The following is a 15,568-nucleotide window of genomic DNA, read 5'->3' on the forward strand; positions in this document are numbered from 1 at the left end:
GTAGGCTTCTTTATACAATTGTCACATTGTGGAAGGAGTTTGCATCACTCTTCACATTTCAGTGCTCCCTTTTTAAAAAACAGAATGCTAGGAGTCACGTTGCCATGACAATGCGTTATGTTTGTGAAATGAAGTTGTGACACTTCCTTCGCTGCTTTTCATTTATGACGCAGACATTGTTCCTCCCCATCACTGCACCTCCAGCATTTAACATTTGCTAGGTTTGGCAACTAAAATTGAAGGCATCATTTAGGAAAGACCTGGGCCCCATCTGCACTATAAATCTAAAGCAGTATCACACCACTTTTAACAGTTGTGGCATCCCACAAAGAATCCTGGCAGCTGTGTTTTGTAAAAGGTGTTGAGAGTTGTTAGAAGACCTCCTATTCTTCTCACATAACTTCAGTTCCCCGAGGAATTGATTGTTAAATCACTCTGGGAATGGTAGGTCTGTAAGGCAAACAGGGGCCTCCTAGCAACTCTCAGCACCCTTAATTCAAAACAGTTCCCAGAATTCTTTGGGGGAAGCTATGGATGTTTATAGTGGTATAATACAGTTTTAAATGTATGATGAAGTTGGGGCTCTAATGTGTTTCCTTCTTAATGAAAATGATACGGTGGGGCATCTTCGTACAACAAGGGTAGAGAAACTCAAACCTGGTGACTACATGTGACCCTCCAAACCTTTCTACCTGTCCCTCAAAATTCTCTCTGGGCTACTCCTAGGCTACTTCTTCTTATCATCTCTGCTCCGTGCCATCCTCAAATGCATTTGCCTGACAGGAATGTGTGTTCTTGAACTGTGATAATGCATTTTGCTTACCAAGATGGAGGAATGAAAGAAGTGTGGGTGGGTTTGGTGTTAGAAACCTCTGACTGGCTGGAATGTAGCCTAAGGAAAGAGTCGCATCCAATTCTCTGCCCACTTTTGCATCTGGCTTCACATGCATATTTTCCCACAATCCAGTGTGGTCTTTGGACTAAAAAAATACCCCCACTCCTGCTACACAGGAAAACTGTCACAACTGAAGTGGGGAGATTCGGCCTAAAGCATCACCTTAATGGCAACAGCTGTCTACAGAAGAATATGAATCGGGCATGCCATTGTCATGCTCAAGTGAAAAGTCTATGCAAGGCAAAATAGGCTGTCTAAAATAGGCAAAGGGCTGTCATTTCAGACCCTCCAAGTGTCTCTATTTTCCAGGGACAGCCCCGAATTTACAGAAGTCATCCTGGTTTCTGATTTGATCCTGGAATGCTCCACTTTTTCTTATTTTCACAGAAGAAATTTGGGGGCATATGGAGTTATTCGACTCCAATACCGAGCGATCTGAAGACAGCCCTGTATAGGGATTTTTAAAAAATGCTTAATGTTTTATTATGTTTTATATATGTTGGAAGCCACCCAGAGTGACTGGGGCATCCCAGTCAGATGGGCCAGATATAAATAGTAAAGTTGTTGTTGTTGTTGTGGAATAGGACATCCCTATTTTCATTGGAAAAATGTTGGAGGGTATGTGACTTAGGCTGCACACTGTTTGCATATTTTATGTCTATAAAAATGCCTTCTCACAGTCTAGTGATTTCGTTGTTCTGTACCGGACAATGACAATAAAGATTATCGTATCGTATTGTATCGTATTGTAGTTCCATTTGGAAAATAAAAGTTCAGTACAGATTGATTCTGCACTACCCCATGCTGCCCCAGGTGTGTCCATTGGAATATGGATGTAGTAAGTCCTGGCAATTGAAAGAGCATCCCCACATGCCCTATAATATTCTTCAGTCACCTGGTAATCTGCACAAGCTTCTGTTACAGAAGCTTTTTGTTGCTTTGTTTTGCCTTATTGTATTTCATTTCAACAACAAACCACCTTCCAACAAACCACCTCAGAACAATTTCACCATGCAATTAACAAATTATAAAACAATTTGCATATATAAAAATAGTTTACATATCAGCAGTTTACACAGCAACAAGGAGCCTTTCCACGTGTAGGATGAAGGCACTAGCCTTTTGATCAGGCAAGATTGGAAAATGAAGCCACCATTATCCCCGTCAAATCAGAGGCTTCTTGCATCATATGGGGTCAGACATTGCACCAGGTTATTACGCACTTCAGATCTAGAGTCCTTCACAGGTAGGTTTTCATATCTCTTTCTATCTCTGTCTCTATAAACCGAAACTCTTCTTCTGGTTTTCAAAACACTCCAAATCCCATTTCCCAATATCTTGCCTTTTATTTCACAAGAGGGCCCTCTCCCCCCTCCCCCCCTTTCCTACAGAGTAAAGAGCTGCTGGTATTTTGTTTACTCAAAGAGGTGGGGAAACAACTTAGGTATTTCTGTGTGCACATCAGCCTGTGTACATATGCGAGTGTGTTTAAAGTGCATGCAAGTTAACTGAGCTAATGAGCCTTGGCAAAGTTAATTTAAATCAATAGTGAGTTTAGTAACAGGTAAACAAATTAAGGCAGCAAAGAAAAATAGCAGCAGCAAAAATTTTTACTCGAGACACTTGAAAGGATGCATAAACATGACCCAAATCTGGTGAAATTGCCAAAGGAAGATGTACAAGTGACTTGTGATGTGTTTCAAGGGAACAACTCTCAAAGCTTGTTGCAGCAGATCCTTCCTTTTGAGAGATCCGAAGTGAAAGTGATTAGTGTACATCTGATGTTCCTCCCCAGCTTTAAATATCATGTTTTTATAACTATAACGCTTTCTCTCATGCACACACATGATGTGTACACAGACTTCTTGCCTTAGCAAATGCATTTCCCTGATCTAATGGTTTTGTGGAGTAGCCATTGGGAACATAAGGGAGACCACTGAAGAGGTAATCTGCATCACAGTGATGTGGTGAACTTTACCCCACATGCTAAATGTCTGAAAAATAAATGACTGTATATTTTATGCTCATACTAGTCTATTTGGCATATTTTCTCCCAAGTAAATCCTATTGATTTTTTTTTAATGGAATTTTAAAACATTTCAGAATCATCAGATAGGAGAGTTCAAATAGGTCAAGTGAGCATGCTTATTGAAACCTTATTTAAATTTCCAGTTTATGCCTGTTATAATTTCCACAAGATTTACACCAACAGGAGGAAAGGTTGCTATTTCTTAGGCAAACACTTGCCCCTTTCACTCCTCTCTGGTCTTGCCTATGTGAGCAGATGGCAGCTGACTACCAGGCCAAGAACCAATGGCCATACCATGGGAGCCAGTATGGAGGAAGCTAGGACCTGGGGTGTAGTTCACTAGTGAAGAGGGTCAGTGGCGGAGCTTCATGCTCTGGTGGGGGGTGGCGGAGAGCAGGCGGAGGCAGGGCTGGTGCGTGTCCCGGGGGTGTGGCTCGCCGCCTGCAGGGGTGTGGCATGTGTCCCGGGGGCGTGGTGCCCAGCATGGGCAGGGGGGCAGCCGCAATAGCACCCCACCAGGATCATGCTGCTGGGGACGGTGCACTCCCCCCACACTCCTCTTCCTCCACTAGTGAAGAGGGTAGAGCTTTGGGACTGGGCAAGGAGCTGAGCCCTCTGGAGGGATGTAGTGAAGCTATCCTTACCTCTACCCACTACTGAAGTTATTTTCTCTTCCATGGTCTCATAGACTTTGGGTAATATTCTAGACTCATTTCTGAATGCAAGCACAGCTAGAGGCCTGCAGCCAGCTGGCTCATTATTTAGATCTTATATCTGAAATTCATCAAACCATCTCATTTTACCGCCTCTTGATTATCAGGATTGTTGTATTCCATGACATCCCAATATCTCAGGAACAGAAAGGAGAATTTTAATATGAATCTACATTATCTGTACCTCTCAGACCAAATGTGGACTGACACATAGCTATCCTTCTGCAGCCAAACAATATGTACGTAAATGCACATATTAAGGGGAGAATGTGGATAAAATTCATATTTTAGTGAGAAGCGCATACAGGAATTCATGTTATTAGGGGAAATTGCTTGGGGAAATGTGTATATTACAGAAAACTGTGTATAAAATGTGTTTATTAGGAGAAATTTGCACTAAAATGCTGATTAATTAAATTAACTGGACCTGGGAAATTGCTGTGGAAATGTGGAGCTCTGAATTTAAAATTGGAAAAATGATAAACCTAAAGAAATGAAATTGACAGATGTATTGATCCCTACTTAGGGACAGCCACCTTGATGCAGTGGCGTAGCGTGGGTTGTCAGCACCCGGGGCAAGGCAAGTAATTTGCGCCCCCTAACCCGTGGATTTGCGCCCCCTAACCCGTGGATTTGCGCCCCCTAACCCATGGATTTGCCCTAACCCCAGATGTTGCGCCCGGTGCGGCCCGCCCCCCCTGCACCCCCCACGCTACGCCACTGCCTTGATGTCAGGAGCTAGAGTCAGGCATAGGTCAGCAATAAAGCAATAAAGCACCCAGTGTTAGTGAAATTAGGACCCAGTGAAATTAGCTCTTTATACAAAGAAACCCGAACAGAACATGCCTAGTGATCATAGCAACTCTTCCCAGTAGGTCTTGCCCCAAGGATACCCTCCTGGTTCCTTTCCCAGCAGTCTAAGGCTCTGTCGTCTTGTCTCTCATTGCTGCACCATCTTCATTTCTCTCTGTGTTCTGGGAAACCAGGGTGGAGGTGGGGGGGTGGAGCTTCCTGCTCACTAAACCCCGTTGCCTTTTCAGCTTCCAACACCTTCTCCTCCAGGTCTGCTCCCTCTGACCATGCACCACCAATCTCCTGGCTTTGAGCCTTCTTCCCCTGTGGGTTCCTGTGGGAGTCCCCCAGCTTGGGCCTCCCACCACTCTCTGGATCCGGCCAATTCATGATACTTGGTTCCTTCCAGACAGAAATGCCAACCTGTGAGGCAGGTGGGGGGGGAGGGTCAATGCCATATCAGGACACTGGGAGGAGCCAGGGAGCAGATCAGAACATGGTGGCAGCATGGGTTCAATGGCTGGCGGTTCCTTCTCCTCCTGCCACTGCCCCCTGCCAGGGGCGGCTTCCACAGCAGGAGAAGGAGAAGCTCACCACTGAAGCTGCACCATGCTCATCTCTGCATTTGGACCTGATCTTTTTGAACATAGGGGTGGTCCTCCCCACATAAACAATGGGGGAGGGCAAAAGCGTTGGTACCCCAGTAGGTTGTGCCCCTGCTTCCAGATGTTGACTCCCATCATCTCTGTCCAGTGGCCATGCCAGCTGGGTCTGATGGGAGTTGGAGTCCACAACATCTAGAGGGCATCTTATTGGATACCCCTGCAGCAGCTCAATAAGTCAATCTGAGAGGCTTCATTGCCACATGTGTGATACAATATAGATGGCAGCCATTTGTTGTTGTTGTTTAGTCATTTAGTCATGTCCAACTCTTTGTGACTCCATGGACCAGAGCACGCCAGGCACTTCTGTCTTCCACTGCCTCCCGCAGTTTGATCAAACTCATGCTGGTAGCTTTGAGAACACTATCCAACCATCTCGTCCTCTGTCATCCCCTTCTCCTTGTGCCCTCAATCTTTCCCAACATCAGGGTCTTTTCCGGGGAGTCTTCTCTTCTCATGAGGTGGCCAAAGTATTGGAGCCTCAGCTTCAGGACCTGTCCTTCCAGTGAGCACTCAGGGCTGATTTCCTTCAGAATGGGTCGGTTTGATCTTCTTGCAGTCCATGGGACTCTCAAGAGTCTCCTCCAGCACCATAATTCAAAAGCATCAATTCTTCGGCGATCAGCCTTCTTTATGGTCCAGCTCTCACTTCCATACATCACTACTGGGAAAACCATAGCTTTTACTATACGGACCTTTGTTGGCAAGGTGATGTGTCTACTTTTTAAGATGCTGTCTAGGTTTGTCATTGCTTTTCTCCCAAGAAGCAGGCGTCTTTTAATTTCGTGACTGCTGTCACCATCTGCAGTGATCACGGAGCCCAAGAAAGTAAAATCTCTCACTGCCTCCATTTCTTCCCCTTCTATTTGCCAGGAGGTGATGGGACCAGTGGCCATGATCTTTGTTTTTTTGATGTTGAGCTTCAGTCCATATTTTGCGCTCTCCTCTTTCACCCTCAATAAAAGGTTCTTTAATTCCTCCTCACTTTCTGCCATCAAGGTTGTGTCATCTGCATATCTGAGGTTGTTGATATTTCTTCCGGCAATCTTAATTCCGACTTGGGATTCATCCAGCCCAGCCTTTTGCATGATGAATTCTGCATATAAGTTAAATAAGCAGGGAGACAATATACAGCCTTGTCGTACTCCTTTCCCAATTTTGAACCAATCAGTTGTTCCATATCCAGTTCTAACTGTAGCTTCTTGTCCCACTTAAAGATTTCTCAGTAGACAGATGAGGTGATCAGGCACTGCCATTTCTTTAAGAACTTGCTATAGTTTGCTGTGGTCGACACATCAAAGGCTTTTGCATAGTCAATGAAGCAGAAGTAGATGTCTTTCTGGAACTCTCTAGCTTTCTGCATAATCCAGCGCATGTTTGCAATTTGGTCTCTGGTTCCCCTGCCTCTTCTAAATCCAGCTTGCACTTCTGGGAGTTCTCGGTCCACATACTGCTTGAGCCTTCCTTGTAGAATTTTAAGCATAACCTTGCTAGCGTGTGAAATGAGTGCAATTGTGCGGTAGTTGGAGCATTATTTGGCACTGCCCTTCTTTGGGATTGGGATGTAGACTGATCTTCTCCAATCCTCTGGCCACTGCTGAGTTTTCCAAACTTGCTGGCATCCATAGTGAAAAATATACATTGATTTACTGCTTCTGAGCTTGCTTTTCCCCCAGATGGCCAGGGTGTTTCATGGGAAATAAATCATTGTTCCCCAGCATATAGCAGTAAAGAAGGAAGTGGAGAGTGAGTAGGGATTAAACCAAAAATAAGATCATAAATTGGTGGTGTTTGCTTATTCATCCCACTATTCGGAATGGAAATTAATCAAGTGAATACATTCAGTATTAATTGCTGTTATTTTCAGTCTGCATATGATACGCCATCCACCATTGCCTTGTGCTTCCTTTGGATGGAGTAGAATAACATAATGACAGTATAATGAAACTTCACCACAGTGGATAATGTAGTTTTGGGTGGAAGATGATCTGTAGTGGAACAGAAACAGTGTTGCATGTGATGAAGGCATGGTGGAGAAGAAAACAATGCCTTCTTACATTTCTCAGGATGAACTCATATATTTCCTTTTTTATAATAAATTTTTATTGGTTTTATAATAAATTTTTATTGGAAACTCATATATTTCCAGCCTTCAATGTATGATGCAGCATCAACTTGTCAATAAGCTCTGACTTGCTTTCTCTTCGGTTCCAATTGCTCAATATTCTGCAGTGGTCATTCCTTTCCAAGTGCATCTTTGGTGACAAATGTTTGAATTAAGGTGCTTATGCCAAGATTCAGTCTGTTTAAGAAGTCAGTCAGCTAAAGGTGAATCTTCACTGTCTCTCCATTATCTCCCTTTGCAAATATTTCTTCTGCAGCAGGATGTCTGTCTCATCACATTTCTCCAAAACAGAGAAGGATGTAAGTGTGGGAATACTTTGGGCCCCTTAGAACTCTCCTATCTATGGATGACTTTGGACTTATCTATGGATGACTCTGTTGGAACATTTTATGACTCTCTATCTGTTCCACTTCAGAGGTTCCTTTTGACACTTCAAAATTAAATGCAAATTCCTTAGAACATTTAGTTGTAATAGCTTTGAAGAATTAGGCAGTTACATTTTGGGCTTTTTGCAGCAAAGTTACTGGAGGCTACTCCATTAGGAGAATGGGGCACTTCCCTACCTACCTATCCCCGTCTGCCATCAGCCAGCCCCAATCTTCCTGCTGTCTTATTTGCAGCTTGCCATTGATCTCCCTGCCTCCCACCCTACCAGCCCCAATGGACACTCTTTGAGTAAAGTTCTACTGACTCTGAAAAGTGAAGTGTGTGTGCACTTTCTCTCTTCTTGTCTTTCTGTGTGGGGAGGGGCATCCACTACAGCACTTTTTTAAAACTCCAGGTGTGCCCATAGGCCTAAAGAGGTTGGTTACCCTTGAGCATCCCCAGGTTGGTCCTTCACTGACTTTGTTGAAGGAAGACTCCACTGACTTCATGCATGATGATATCTTTGTGAACTGTTCTCAGTAATTTGGTTTCATTCAACTAGCACCTAGGTGGGGATCCTGTCACCCTCCAGATGTGGCTGAACTACAACACCCACCATCAATCTTGAAAATTTCCCATACTGACTGTAGCTGATGGGAATTAAAGTCTGATGACATCAGGGGAGTGTCTACATTCTCCCTCTATCCAGCGATGGAGGGAGCTGCTCGGGCGCCTGGGGCAGTGCGCACAGGAGTAGGGTGTGCTGCCCATAGGGGCGGGGCAAGGGTGGGACAAGCCATGCATAGGGACAGGGCACACCATGGGGCCTCCGGAGTCTGCCTGCCTCCCCCCACTCAGCTGCCCTATAGCTGGGGGGGGGAGGCAACGGGTGGACAGTTTGGGCAGCGCAGAGCCTGTGTGCGCCCAAGCCACCAAGTCTTTCCCAGGAGAGACACGTGGCTCAGGTGCACTGCAGGCCCCGTGGTGAGTGACGTCATTTTGTCACCCCCCACAGTGGTGACACCTGGGACAGCCTGCACCCACAGCACCCCCCTTCCTCCACCCCTGCCTCTATCCTAGTAGTATGTAACTAAACTTGTGGGAGTTTTTAATAAGCCACTCTTTCACTCCCCTTATGGATTCAGGAATAATCATATAGTCAGTTGTTTCCTCATCAATTTATGACATATTTGCAAATAACAGCCAAAACCAATCATTGGTTAGATGATGTGACAAGATTTTACTTCCTCCCATCCCAACTTTTTATAAGCTTAATCATTATGTTTTGTGCTTCAGAGTTCTTCATACTGAACTTAAGCTTTTAAGTAAAGGCAAAATGTAAACAAAGCTTTTAGGTTTTCATCAGATTCTTCATTAATGGAACTCAAGTGGACATGTGGACATCCCTTAATTGCGTCACTCTAATTCAGTTATTCCTTCTTGTAATGCTTTTGAAGATCCTTTAATAATTGCTTTGCCTTTTTGTCTTCACTTGTGCCGATAATAAGAACAATGAGTCACTTCATGAATGAAGTGGCCAATTTTTTTTTTAAAAAAACAATACTTAAATGCACAATAAAATAAAAGTCCTATGAGGAGAAAGTAAGTTTGCACTCTTTTCTAGTCATATTAATAGGCATGTTTTATAAAGCTGGATAATGTGCTTATTATCTCTTCCTACAGAGCACAGATAGGGAACTTGTGCCCTCCATATATTGTTGGACTGCAACTCCCATAATCTCTGACCACGAGCCATGTTGGCTGTGGCTGTTGGCTGCTGGAGTCTAGCAACATCTGGAGAGGCATTGGTACCCCATCCCTGCTATAGAGCATCTGGACCCCCCCCCCACCGAAGTATCATTTCTATTCGTATAGACATATCTGTTTTCCTATAGTAGAAGCAAAGGAGTGAGCACAGCTCAGTTTAGAATTGAATAATCTAGAATGAGCACAACTGGATTAGACTTTAAATCAGGTCTGAATTGGTTTGCTTTATCTTTGACATTTAGAACTTACTACACCCCGGTGATGAACATAAAAGGGAAAAGGGAAAGTCAGTATGGTTAAAATGCTCTGGAATGCTTGGGGATTATTCAGTATACTGTACCTGAAGGAGCGTTTCCACCGCCATCGTTCCGCCCAGACACTGAGGTCCAGCGGCGAGGGCCTTCTGGCGGTTCCTGCACTGTGAGAAACCAAGTTATAGGGAACCAGGCAGAGGGCCTTCTCAGTGGTGGCACCCGCCCTGTGGAACGCCCTCCCACCAGATGTCAAAGAGAACAAAAACTACCAGACATTTAGGAGACATCTGAAGGCAGCCCTGTTTAGGGAAGCTTTTAATGTTTAATAGACTATTGTATTTTAATATTTTGTTGGCAGCCGCCCAGAGTGGCTGGGGAAACCCAGCCAGATGGGTGGGGTATAAATAATAAAATAATAAAATATTATTATTATTATTATTATTATTATTATTATTATTATTATTATCATCATCATCATCACAGTAATAGAGGTTTGGCTAGAATGTGTATTGCAGAACAGGAAAGGCACTACACAAGGCCAAGTGGGTGACAGTGTGGTTAACTATCAGAAGCAAGGAAGCTATTAAAGGCAATATGAGTATTAATGTTCAAATGCAGAGAACCAGAAGAAACACAAACTTTGAAAAAAAGGAAATGCTAGCAAACAATAATGGATGTAACAATAAAACCTTGCCACTCAACCATGGCAATTGAAGGCTGTCTCCACCCAATGCAGAAAAAGTCAGGATCTCACCCAATTGGCATGATTTGGTCCTGGTGCATAGCCCTATCCAAATACATCATTAAAGCTGAAAATATCAATTCAAAATATCATATCAGAATCCATATAAACAATTCACTTTGCTACTACTATCATTATAACATTTTAAATTCATTGTACAATAGGAAATATAAATCCAAAAATAAATTAGTTGATATTGTTTATGCTGGCATGTTAAACCAGAGTTTGTTATGAAAAGGGGGGGGGGAATTCAGTTTAGACAGGTATTAACAAATAATATAACCAGCAGACAGTTCCTCAAAAGTGTCAAATGCAGGAAACGGCAACCAGATTTCTCAGAAGCTGCAGCAGCTGATCTCTCACATACCCCACCCCCAATAATATGGTGTAGCTCTGAAAAACTCCAACAGGAACATGGGGAAGAAGGAAGGTTAAGTCTCTTCTCACTAGCCTTTAAAGGCTCTTTCTCCATAAATTTGTCTAGTCCTCTTTTAAAGCCCTCTTAGGCTTCAGCCAGACAGCACCCTATTCCATTTTCCTGATGATTGCTTACATGTTAATCTTTGTGTTTTGTGTGATCTTTCACACGAGGCATGATCTTTCAATTCTGAAAACCTAGCAGAATCCAGTAGAATTTCAGCACTCATTTCCATGCTAATTGCTTCCAGAAAATGTCTATTTACAGCCTGCTAGCCCAGGAAATCATGGGACAAAATTTGGGGAAGTAACATATAGTTATTTCCTGCAGTTTTTATGGGTGAATCATGGGGAAACATAAGCTCACATACACAAAGTGTATGATGATGTTGTGTCATGCCACACCCACTAGTTTTAATGAAATATATCACAACATGTTAGCATGTTGGTCAAGAAAAACACAGTTCCACAGCACAACAGATAATGTATTGTAAAAGGGATGTTAGAAACTCTTTTCATATGAAAACGTTAAATAATGTAATAATGCGATAGGATCATTAAGAGTGCAGCTGTTGACCAGTGATAATTTTGTAAATGCAGTAACATCAAGAAGATAAGGTCACATCAAGAACAGCGCGTGGAAAGTCACTTAAACAAAATTGTATTAATCTGGAAATAATTTGTAAAATTTGTAAAATTGGGTTAAAATCTGGTAATTCAACAAAAAATAATTGGGGTGGGGGGAGGAATGTTAGAAATTCATCCAGAACCACTAACATTATAACCACTAAAACTATTTCTATAATCTCCACATCCAAATGCCCTCTTAAATGGTGGCCATCACTGCATTTTCTGATAGTGAATTCTATAGTTGCCCAGTATTTCCTCTACACACCTCTGCAAGTGATTATCAGTATTGTAGCCAATGTCAAGTTTGCCTCATACACCGAGACCAGGTTTCCCACAGAGATCTGGCTGGGCACTATGAGAACAGGATGTTGGACGAGATGAGCCATTGGCCATTGACCTGGTCCAGCAGGCTTTTCTTATGTTCTTATGGACTGAGGGGGGAAATTGCATTTTGCCCAAGGTTATCCAGACACTCCTATAAAATCTTAATGGAATACTGGGCTTCCTGTTGTGTTGATGCATTTGTTTCGTACACATAAACAAGTGTGCCATCTGTCAGAAAGATGATAAAGTAAGGCTAGAACATTTTGTTCTAGCTGAAAATGCTGCTTTTGGCTCAAAGCAAACATTTGTTTGCTTTGTAATCACAGATGTCTCGGATCCAAAACACACAAAAAAGGTCATAAGACTCTCATTTAATCATAGGTGGTATTGCCTTTGCTTATCACTGCCTTATGAACAACATTTTCTATGGTGGAGTGCTTCTGAAATACTCCTCAGCTGGGTTTTTGAGTTTCAGAATTCCTGGTTCATTGGACTAGTGTAATGAACCATGTTTAGGTTTTGAGCCACTGCTGGAATACAAATCCTATCATCCCTGACAACTGTTCATGCTGGCTGGGAATGGTGGGAATTGAGTCTATGACACCTGGAGGACCAGGTTCCCCATCCCTGATTTGAAGTATGGAATGTTAAGATAAGGAGGAAGGGGCAGCTGAAAGGAAAGTGGAACTACACTTAGGATGGTGATGGAAATAAGATGACATTAGAAAGAGGGAAGAGGGTGGAAGACAGAGGGGAATGAGCTGGGTGGGACTGGCTTTGGATGATAACTAGTTCTGCTTGGATTCTTCCCAGACACAAGTGCACTACATATTTGTTAATTGTTAACCCTGGGAAAATATGCTAAAGGATTTGAATATCTACCCCAACACTGAGTAGAGATGGAGGAGAAATATGACAGTGGTACCTTGGTTTTCGAACAGCTTAGTTCATGAACAACTTGGAACCCGAACGCTGCAAAACCCGAAGTAGGTGTTTCGGGTTTCAAACTATTTTTCAGAAACCGAACATGCTCTGTTTTAAGTCCCCATGCTTCCTGTTGGCTGCTCATTTGCTTCCCTCCATTGTAATTCAAGCCTTCCATTTCCGATTGCAGTGTTCTAAGGTGATATTTGGAGCTTATATTTGGTGCTTTTGTTTTTGCTATTTATTTTGCTTTTTGGTTTTGAGGCTTTTTCAGTTTGAGGCTAACTGTGTGGATCCCAGTTCAGCTACTGATTGATTGATTGATTGATTGATTGTGTGACTGCAGAAATGGATAAAAGCCCCCCATCCAAACAATGACTATCATCAGTGCAGGTAAGAAAAAAAAATAATTTTAATTTTTATCATCTACAATACTATTTTATTTATTTTATTTTATTGTACAGTACATTGCTTATTGTTTTCATTTTAAGGATGAATGGTCTCGTTAGATAGTAAAATCCATGTTAAATTGGTGTTTTAGGGGTTGTTTTTAAAAGTCTGCAATGGATTAATCCATTTTGCATTACTTTCTAGGGAAAAGTGCACCTTGGTTTTGGAACACTTTGGTTTTGGAACAGACTTCCAGAATGGATTAAGTTTGAGAACCAATACCACTGTATTCAGTTCCCAATTAAAAGTAAATCTACTAAATTCATAATTTTTTATTCCTGGAATGTTTCATTTTTATTATTAATAATGTAATTTATTTTTTTAAAAAACACTCTTGACCCTTAAGTTCCAAGGCAGGTTACAACACTAAAATGCAAACAAGAAAAACCAATTTAAATCGCAATAAAATATGTGAACAGAAGCATTTATTTACTCTGGCCTTTGACATCTAAGATGTGTTTCTGTTCAGGGTCATCCTATTCCTCTGGCTGCAATATGTTTTCAACTGATTTTAATGTTAAATTGTTGAAGCCTGCCCTAGGACCTGCTGCTGAAGGCAGGTAATAAATCATCCGTCAAAATTCACACTTTTTTGGATTTTGCAACGCAGTTCTCCAGCCCAGTAATGGATGCAAAAAATAGGCCCCACAATACTTTGTTGCTTTAGTTTCTCATGACTAGCTGGGTGATATCAGCTGGGTGATGTGATACTTTCATTTTCACCTGATCAGAAAATGCCAAGAAATTTCCTGTTGACTGAGATCATGTAAACTAAAATATTTATCAATGCTGTTAGTCCACACATGCAGCTGCTGTTCATCAGGTAATTCTTCCATCACATGTGAAGGAGAGAGTGTGAACAAGCCCAGGGTCAGGGAAGAATTTTTAAAGGCATTCATTCCAAATCTGGCACCCATCCATATGTTTTTGGATGACAGTGAAGGACCCACCTATCTAGGTAGGTCCTTATCTGTTACTAGGAGCATCAAGGATGCTTCAAGAGTAAAATGACAGCAGGAAAAAGGATTTTTTTTTTATTTTGTGAAGCAATTGCTTGGACACAAAGGCACAGACCAGCTCATGCTCAGAGTCTGGCCCCGAATTCTAAGCGAGCCAGCTTTTTATACATTTGCAGAATACAATACCACCTGATTTATTGTAAACCACCTGATTTCTGGGAAATCGAAAGTTATAGTAAGTTCCTATTACCATGTAAGGTCTTGCCTCCCTCCTTCCTGCCATGGCCTCATTACACCACGGCCACGTGCATTCCTAAGTTTGCTTATCTCTTTACAACCTTGAATAATAAACATTTGAGCCTGTTCCATCAATGCTAGCCTTGTTCTCCTGACGGACCTCTCCTCTCTAAGAAAGGCCTTTGGGGGGTTTGCTATGGCCCTACAACAGCTCTCATTATATCTGAATACTGGCCACACTGCCTGATACTGATGGGAGATGTCCGACTCCAAAACATCTAGAGTGTCTGAATTTGTACAGACTCCTACTAGATTGGGAGGTTAAGGTGGAAGAAGTTAAGGATGTGATGATTAAATGGTCAAAGGACTTTGGTTACTCCATCCAGATGGACGATTGGTAAAAATTATGGAAAAGAGATATAAAGTTTACTGCTTCTTACACACTAAAGGAAAATCTTATGAAAATGCTTTACAGGTGGTACATGACCCCCAGCAAATTGGCCAAAATATATAAAACAAATTCAAGCCTATGCTGGAGATGCAACCAAGCAGAAGGAACAATGTACCACATGTGGTGGGGCTGTGAAAAAATTAAAAAGTTTTGGGATATTGTTTATGACGATTTTTAAAAAAAAAAAAATGTTTAAACAAACATTTGTGAAAAACCTGAATCCTTTCTTCTAGGCATTTTAACAACTGATGTCCCAAATGATAAGAGGAGGGTTTTCTTATATGCAGCAGCAGCAGCAGCGAGAATGCTGATTGCTAAAAATTAGAAGGGAGGGAAAACCCCTACGAAGGAAGAATGGCAAACTAAATTATGTGAATTCCTAGAACTAGCAAAAATGACAGAGGCAATCATAACCAATCAAACCCAAAATTCATAATGGAGTGGGATTGTTACAGAGCGTGTTTAGAAAAACACTGTTCCCAACAAAATCATTAATATGCTTTGTTTAACTTTCACAAAGTAGATAACAGATAGATAATGTACAGTATGTAAGATGAATGAAGAAAAAGAAGAAAAAGGACACAGTTAAAAAATAGGGAATGGGTATGGAGCCACTTCTGGAAGACAGGAGTGCCTGGCGTGTTCTGGTCCATGGGGTCACAAAGAGCACACGACTAAATGACTAAACAACAACAAGGAGCCGCAATGAGGTGGAGGGAAGTCATTTCTAAAGACTTTAAGACTTAACGTAGCAGTATTATTTGATGTTGAACGATTTTGGTTTTCTTTTTTGGGTGCGTAGCATATTATGTCTTGAATAATGAATGGAAT

General features: G+C 42.0%; 1 long non-coding RNA gene across 1 annotated transcript in view; it reads right to left on the reverse strand.

The window, feature by feature from the left end:
- Positions 1-15,568, reverse strand: part of LOC310754188 — a 258,587-nt gene that overhangs the window by 231,690 nt on the left and 11,329 nt on the right. The window lies entirely within an intron of this gene.

Source organism: Podarcis filfolensis (assembly GCF_964270895.1).
Source record: "Podarcis filfolensis genome assembly, chromosome: Z".
Taxonomy (NCBI): Eukaryota; Metazoa; Chordata; class Lepidosauria; order Squamata; family Lacertidae; genus Podarcis; species Podarcis filfolensis.